The 8,379-nt window shown below is 47.5% G+C and overlaps 1 long non-coding RNA gene across 9 annotated transcripts in view; it reads left to right on the forward strand.

Moving 5' to 3' along the window:
• Nucleotides 1-228: 228 nt before the first annotated feature.
• Nucleotides 229-8,379, forward strand: part of LOC104875105 — an 11,613-nt gene continuing 3,462 nt past the window's right edge. The window contains exons 1-6 of one of the 9 annotated variants that reach the window (XR_004516572.1): nucleotides 229-404; nucleotides 1,945-2,107; nucleotides 2,495-2,748; nucleotides 3,088-5,979; nucleotides 7,301-7,387; nucleotides 7,873-8,034. This is a non-coding gene — a long non-coding RNA (uncharacterized LOC104875105). Of the gene's footprint in view, nucleotides 405-1,944; nucleotides 2,108-2,494; nucleotides 2,749-3,087; nucleotides 5,980-7,300; nucleotides 8,035-8,379 lie in introns of all 9 variants that reach the window. The other 8 variants (XR_004516571.1, XR_004516574.1, XR_004516570.1 and 5 more) reach the window with 8 other exon arrangements.

The following is an 8,379-nucleotide window of genomic DNA, read 5'->3' on the forward strand; positions in this document are numbered from 1 at the left end:
ATGGCCCTTCGCCTCCTCCTTGCTCACATTCTCTGCCATGGATCAGCCAAACAGACACTGTAGACCCTGGATGGCTCGGCTCTAGGAGACAGGCGCACTGTACCCTTCCTGCTTCCTTCCTGCGCACGCCCTGATCACAAGACAATCACGGTACTTCAGCCCAGGGCACGCAGCGCTATTTGTCCCGCCTTCTCTTCCTGTTTGCCTTGCACTCTAAATAAAGTGCGTGGGACTCCAGGCGGCCATAGCTCATCGGGCCATGGTTCCGCCTGGTCCCAACTTTCAAGAATAATCTAGTTTTTTTTTTTTTTTCAGTTTTCTTCAACTCCCACCATTCTCCCCAGCTTCAGACCCTACGCTGCGCAGGTCGTGGCAACGAACCACTGCATGTGTGTATAGCACAGGTATGTTTCACCCTTATAGCTTCTTGTATAGCTCTTGCATTTTTGCTAGTGTATCTGTAAGATAGGTTTTTAGAAATGAAATCGCTGGGCCGAAGGTTAAATGTATATGTAATTTTACTAGGAATTGTCAGCCCCCCCCCCGTGTGTTTGTGTGTGTGTGTGTGTGTGTGTGTGTGTCCCACACGGAGCTTATCCCTTAATTCATTCTTACCAACAATGTAATACATTGTCAAACTTTTGGATTTTTGCCAGTCTGCAAGGCAAGAAATCATGACTTGGAGCAGTTTTATTTCTATTCCTTTTACTACAAACACAGTTAGACATCTTTTCATGTGTATAGAAGCCACGTGTTTCCCTTTTTATGAACTGTACTTGGCCACCTCTTCATATTTTCTTCTATTGGATTGTTGTCTTTTCTTGTCCATTTTTAGATATTTTTTATTTACCAGTGTGATTCCTTGTCCTATAAATTGCAAAAATTTATTATTAATTTGTCATTTTTCTTTGCCTATGGTGTTTCTCTTGGGCCTAGGATTTTTTTTTTTCCTTTTAAAACAACTGTGTGTAGTCAAATGATTCAGAAACATTTTGTCTTCTGCCTCTGGGTTGGATATCATTATCATTTAGTTTCTACTCAGCTTTGGGGTAACTGGAGTTACAGCTGTGCACCATTAACCTGGCTAAAATTGAAGGTTTTCAGGTTTTTTTTTCTAGTGTCAGATTTTGATAGAAGTTTCTGAATGCTTGCTTTCAATTTCTATACTTTGTTCATTGTGAATGAGTAACAAGGCTCTTGCTGGGGCTGTAGCTCAAGGCCACACTTTCCTTTTTCAGTGCTGGAGTTTGAACTCAGGGCCTTCAGACTGAGCTACATCCTCACTCCCTTTTATTTTGAGACAGAGTCTTGCTAAGTTGCCCAGGCTGAACTCTAACTTGAAATCCTCCTGCCTCAGCCTTCCATGTCCCAGTGATAAGGAAAGTGACGAAGGCAGATATTCACAAATATCTATTGTAGGAAAGAGAGAAAGAGCAGACTGAATGCTTTCTCTCAAAAGGAGGGGACGTGGTGCCTTCTAGACAAGCTGGACCATGGTGTCAGGCCCTACGTTCTTCTGTATATATTTTTTTCCAGGGCAGCATCACATTGGGTCCCCATGGGGTGAGATGTCTCAGGAGGTCTTGTGCTGGTGGAAAGGGCCCAGGCGGTCCAGCTGTCCACATAGGAGCTGGCAAAGCCAGGTTAATTCCTAACCGCAGTGGACAGCACCCTTCAGCCACAGGCAGGATCCTGGAACCCGGAAGATTCTGCTTCAGAAAGATGCTAATTTCCAGGAGGTGCTTGTTTGGGGAGCCCTGAGGCTGTTCACACACTGGAGAAATTCAGAAGGGAGCTCCTGGGCCCTTGCTCCAGCAAGGCAGTGGCCATGCCTGGCCTCAGAGCTGCAGTCCAGGTTTACATCCAGGCCACGGAATTGTCCCCAAGGATAAACAACATTTTACATGTGTTCTCAAGGGTCAAGCCTTTGTCCTTGTTTTTCAGATTGATGGAATCCTCATTGGAATAATTCTGCATGTTCCCCAGCGTCATACAAACCCTTTATTTCAGAATGTGAAACTTGAGTAAGCAATCTTTTCTTATGGGCTGCTTGTGATCATTCTGAAAATACAGTATGGCTTGATTTGAGTTGGAAATAAGTGACAAGGTAAGTATTTTATGAGCTTTCTAAAAAATGAGATCTTTTTAAAAATGACAAATGCCACTTCTCTTTTTTAGTTGTATATAACAGTGGATTTTTAAAAACTATGTTTTAGAATATTTTTGTTTTGTTTTGGTAATACTGGGGATTGTGCAGGATCTCATACCAAACTACATCCCCAACACTTTTTATTTATTGTCTATTTTATATTGAGGCAAAATCTAAGTTGCCTAAGCTGGCCTCAAACCTGTCATCTTCCTGTCTCAGCCTCCTGGGTAGCTAAGAGTTCCGGACATGTGCCCCTGTGTCCTGCTTGCAGTTTAGAATTCTTGTAGAGCTATTTCAGCGACATTTTTTCTTACTTCCTAATTGTTTATCTATTCTGAAAACCAGCAGGTGAGTTTAGGAACCTGGCTGAGGGGAATCATTGATTTCAGGTGCGCTTTGTGAGTGGCACCAAAACCTTCCTGTGATGCCCACGCCCTGGACACCAAGTCAGAGCTCAGCAGTGGCAGGAAGTGGTCAGACTGACTTCATCTATAAGCTGTGGATGAGGTGACTCCATGACAGAGGGCAGCTGGGGATCCACGCGTGCCCAGGGGCTGGTGGTGCCCACACAGCAGGCCCTGGGGGCTAAGAGGTGCCAGGTGTGTGTTTCCACCCTGCCTGGTAGGAGGTGGGAAGGGAAGGCAGAGTGTGACGACTTGTACTGGTCCCCAGTGTGTGGAGCCCCCTTTCTCATGACCCCTCATGGGGCTCCAGGGCCTCGACCCCACTGCTGTAGGAAGAGGAGCAGGCAGACTGCTGGGCTGGGTTAGTCACCAGGCCACTAGCAGTGTAGACGCACATGGAAACCTTGGGGCTGAATTCCTGTCAACCTCTGAGTCACAGAACCCCACTGCCGCCTTCTCCTCAGCCTGAGCCTGGACCCTGTTCAAAGCTGTTTTCCCCTCTCTTTGCCTTGCCTTCTGAATTCATCTTGGAAGAATGTGTGGGACCAGCCTGGAACCGTACAGGAGTGTTGACTGGGTGAGAAATGGCGTGGTTAAGAAGGCATAACATCCAGAAAGACGTTCACCATTCATCGGAAGTGGCCAGAGACTTCAAAGACATCGAGGAATCTGCATTTCAAAAAGCCAGCAGGGGCAAGGGCACATTGCACCCCCCCTGCTGCCCAACCTGCTTCTAAACTGGCTCCTCACTGCCTGTGAGGTTCCTCCTTCTGATCAGGAACCCATAGGACAGGAAAGGAGCCCGCCCCAGGAGACCTGCCCGGAAGTGGATTGTTCCTCAAACCAAGGCAGCTCAGGAACACTGGTCTCTGCCTCTGTGTGCCAGGTATTGGCTCAAGCACTAGGTGGGCATTATGTCTTTGCGTGCTCAAAAAAGATGGGTGGTGAGGTTAAGGAAGAGCTGGAAGAAAAGGAAGATAGGTAGAGAGGAGACATGGAAATCATAAGTGGAAATTTACTTTTGAGAAGACTGCAACTTCTGTAACCCAGCTGCCCAAGGGGGCCCGCATCAGCTTCCCCTGGTTAGATTCAGGTTCCTCTCCTTCCAGACTGTCACACCCAAATTCTTCAGGAATCCATAAATCAGTCTAAGTAAGAGAGTAATGAACAGGGCTCTGATCTTAAGATAAAGGAACAGGTTGAGAGAATCCAAAGAACGTTGAAATTACCTGTTTAAAACAAAAACAATTGGGCCTATCCCTGTGAAATGGGCTGGGACCCTTCTAGTGTGGGCCACCTTTTCCACTCCCTCAAGAGAAGCATAAATGATTCCACTTCCAGGAAACAAGTGCCCTGTCTGTATTCTGTTCCTTTTGACTCTGCCTAATAAAACCCTCCCTGTGCTGCTCACTGAAAATTCTTTCTTGGATGGGAGTCAGTGAACCTGAAAACATTCTACATGTAGGGTGGGTTAGGCTCCTCACCTGATCTTTGGGGCCTTGCTCCGACCCCCATCGGGTGGTAGCCACACTGGCAGGAGCCAGCCTGATTGTGCTGGCACAACATAGCCACTGCTGTGTTGCCTGGAAGCCACGTAGGGTGGGTACGGAAGTTGGTTTCCAGGATAAGCAAGAGAGAGAAGCCTGTTCTGATAATGCACTGCCCTTCAGCTCCCAGCAGCAGTCACCGGTGGTAATGGAATTGGCCACAGGAGGAGTGTCACAGAAGGGGCGTGGTGGCCACAGTTGGTGGACAGCCACGGCCATTGTCTTGTCAGGTTCCAGGTGGGAGGACAGAGACAAAGGGTTGGAGCAGCCATCACCTCAGACCTGTGCCCTAGATCCTGCTCTAGCCTCCTCCACTACAGGATGCACGGTTCTGCTTCTGAACAAAAAAACCAACTCCATGTTGATCCAGAAGCCATGTTCCTCTGTCATCTGCAGTCGTTTGACCCAGAATCTGTTGTGAGTTCTACACCAGTGTAATGTAAGCTCGGTGTCATTTCCACGTGACAGACCTTCAGCTAGGGCTCCACCACCCTTCGTGTGGAGGCAGGATAGAAAAGATAAAAGCTAGAAAGGAGACAAAGCCATAACATTAGCATCTCCACTTTGGGGACCTCCTGGGACCCTCTGTGGTGACAGCGAGCCGTGGATCTGAACTATTCGCCATCCCAGCCTCTGTCCTTCAGGGGCATCTGAGTCCGGGTGCAGCTGAGAGAAAGCATTGTATTAGGTGAAGTAAACAGAATGGAGTAGGATACGTCTGAGGTCTTCAAGGTGTCCTGAAGACAGTGGTGTGCAGTGTTCTCCTGTGAGCTCGGATCATGGATGCTCAAGAGGGTTTTGAGTGCTCTGTGGCAGCCACCCGTGTGCACGGTTCATTTCCTTTATGGGACAGATGCCTACATTAATATTTTGAGTTGTACTGGGTCAGCGAAGCCTCTGTATCTCTTCCCAGTAACTGCTAAGCCACAGACTGAAGGGCAGCTGTGAGAGGGAGAGGCCCGGAACCTGACGAATGTGGGTTCCCAGGGCCTCCTCACCCACTTAGCCATACGTGTTCACAGTACCTGTTCTCTCTTCAGCTTGCATCCCTTAGCATCCCACAGGCACTTATGGCTCCCCAGCTCCCAGCCATGCCTTCCAGCTGTGGGTGGGCTGGATGTGCAAAGAAATGAGAAACCACTTTCGCTCTTCAAGAGACCCACGATCTAGCTGCAGAAGGAAGAAAATGATGAGAGAAGGTGAGCTCTAGAAACGCCACATCTCTGGAAACACAAAACCAAGTCATGAACCCTGAATGCTACCTAGTTTTGACTGAAGGCATCACACGGTCACCTCTCCAGACCTCCGTTTTCTTATTTAAATAATGGGATACTTTTGCACATTTCATATTTTTTCCAGTTGTAAAGGTCTAAGCTCCTGCGTGTAAGTTGAGAGCAAGCTCCTCGGATAAGTAAAATTTTCATGAGGCTTGGAGGGTAAGCTCTTAATATCACTGAATTTATTGAGCAGGCTGAATAGTTCAGATTGAGGATATACCAAGATCTCTCAGCTTTAGCTGGGGGCACAGATGGAAGCCCAGCACAGTCCCAACATAGGTGTGGGATCCCTGTTCCGGCTGTCCTGGGGGGGCATCCTGATGTCCACAGACAGGTGGATGCAGTTGTGACACTCAGATATCCAGATGACTCACACAGCCTGGCATAGGCCGGGATTAGCAGCCAGATGCAAAATACAGAAGGAAGCTGGGCAGAAGGCAACTGTACTTTTCCCCAAGGTTCCTCTCTCTTCCGCTTCAGACCCCCAAATCCAACTTCACTCTTTCTCTTACCGCTGTTTGGTGCTCCACAGTGAATTCTGACTGGTGATCCAGACATATCCCGCTTGGCAAGCCAGGAAATGTTGATCGCTCCATCCAAAGGTAAGGTTGGCACAATCCTTAACAGCTGTGCCTTCCCCACCGGAAGTTCAGGTGTGTGTGTGTGTGTGTGTGTGTGTGTGTGTGTGTGTGTGTGTGTGTGTGCGCGTGTGGCACACAGACGGACAGACACTCAGAGGCAAGCACAAGCTTTTCAGCCACCTTTCTGGACAAGTCTTTACCCAGCTATGGATATACACATAAGAAGGAAGGCTAGGACAATACTATGGGCAGAATGTTGGGAGAGACATGAACTACACCGGCAAGAGAGAGGGAAGAATAGACCAGGTGAAGTGAACTAAAAATGATATGTAATTTGGAAGAACGAGTGTGAACTACGTTGTGTGTAAGGCGGGATAGTGATGGAGGTTGTTTGAGAGATGCCGAATCTTCAGCTGATGGATTCTACTTTGATACGAGAGTATTTGTGCCTGTGTCTGATATTCTTATTAGACTGTAAGCTCCTTAAGTCAGGGAGTGTAGATTGTAGTGGAAAAACACAGGATGTGGAATGGGCAGCCAGAAATTAGTCCCATTAATTCTGGTGAGGTGGTGAAAAGCTGTTTTTCTACAACACTTTTAAAGATGAGTCATGTTGTTGCTGAAAATAAAAGCTACTTGAAGTGGTAGTGGAAGTAGCTACTTGAAATTTACGAAGTTTTGGTTTTGAAAATAACTTAGACTTCGGGAATCATGTTTCCCTGGCAAAACTTGACTCCCACCAGAATTCATTTGAGAGACTGAGAAGGAAAAGGTCACCAAACTTTGGAAAAACTTATGCGAATGGCATTTTGATGAGATAACTGTAAATAGATCAGGAACACATGGATTCCACCTTCCACGGAATACCCGCTGGCTTTGGGAGAGAGGCCTGGCACTGCTGACATCATGGATTTTGGGTTTTGCTGAGCTCCCTATCTTTGGAAAATCAGTTTAAGACTCTCATCAAATGTATGCAGCTGTGGGTTTTTCTCAGATCTGGTTTATGGTTTTATGGTTTTCAGTGTGGAGCCAAAAGTCTTCCAACAGACATGGCAGAGGAAGGTGTGGAAGCCTCTGAGAGTCCGTTGGGAGGTGGGCATGCGCAGTCACTGCCTTTCCGGGTGGGTACCTGCCTAAGGGCTCAAGGTTCCAAGAAAACTAACTTGAGAGTTTGTGTTTAGTGACTGGCTAGGGTCACGGACTTTGCCATGATCTCTTACGTGGAAAGTGTAGTGATTTCTGGTTTTTCTACAAACTTAAGGTACAGTTTAAGTAAAAAACAATAACTCTAAAAAATGTCTGATCTAACAAACACAAGTGAAAATTGTTATGCTGTTTGCAGCTCCGAAAAGAAATGATCACGATGAAGAGTGAAGCCCGGCGTTGAGTTGAGGCGCTCCCCTCCTGTGGCCGCTTTCTAACAGGGCAGGTTAGTAGTGGCAGAGTCGCTGTCCTCTTTGCGAAAGGAGGCTAGGAGCTGGAGGAAAGGCCAAGCAACTCCCCAATTAACTTTTCACTTCCTGGAACTTGATCCTGCACATGCTGGGCGAGCTCTTTACCACTGAGCTGAGTCCCTGGACCTTTGTATTTTGAGGCTGACTCTGGCTAAGTTGGGCAGGCTGGCCTCGCACTGGCTATTCTCCTGCCTCAGCCTCCCAAGCAGCTGGGGTTAGAGGAGGCTTGCAGAGCAAGTGTGGCGAGAATGGAATGTTTTGTGTTGCAGCAAGCAATGTTCAGTTTGCAGCTACAGAAGAGCTGCACGTGCAATACCCAAGTCTGTAACAAGTGGCATATAGAACTCATGAGTTCACAGCCAGAGCTTCCTCCCATGTTGGACAGGGAGACTGGTGAATTCATGTTTGTGTTCTCCTCAGAGCCACTTCTTCCCTTGTTTCACCTCTGAGCCTACCTTAGGTCTGTAAAGAATGAAAATCTTCTCCCTGTGAGCTCAGCCTGTTTGCCGTAACCCATGTGGCAGAAGCCATCAAGCTCCAGAAGACAGTCAGTCTGGCCACACCCCAGGGTAGGAAACACAGGAGGCCCGATGGACTGAGGGAAATCTTCAAGAATGTGAAGGTGCACAACATTTTCTGGCATAAAGTGAATACTTATTTTAAAATACGATGCACACGGTCGCAGTGAGATCAGGAGGTGGGAGAGGAAGGGACTTCACTCACAGCCCTGTCCCTGCCTTCCTCGCTAGGTGACCTTGGATGAGATGATGAAGTCCTCACTTCTCCATCCATGGCACACAGACAGACGAGAACCCACCCGATGGAGTGGCTGTAGCAGGAGTCGTAGCATACCCCACAGTTAACGAATTTTGGCTCCCCTTGCTTCTCCTATCAATAATCCTGCTGCTGATGTCATCAGGACAATGCTGGAAACACTGCTTTTTTTTTTTTTTTTTTTAAGAGTCTC

The sequence above is a fragment of the Fukomys damarensis genome, unplaced genomic scaffold (assembly GCF_012274545.1).
Source record: "Fukomys damarensis isolate Sample0158 unplaced genomic scaffold, DMR_v1.0_HiC HiC_scaffold_11, whole genome shotgun sequence".
NCBI classification, from domain to species: Eukaryota; Metazoa; Chordata; class Mammalia; order Rodentia; family Bathyergidae; genus Fukomys; species Fukomys damarensis.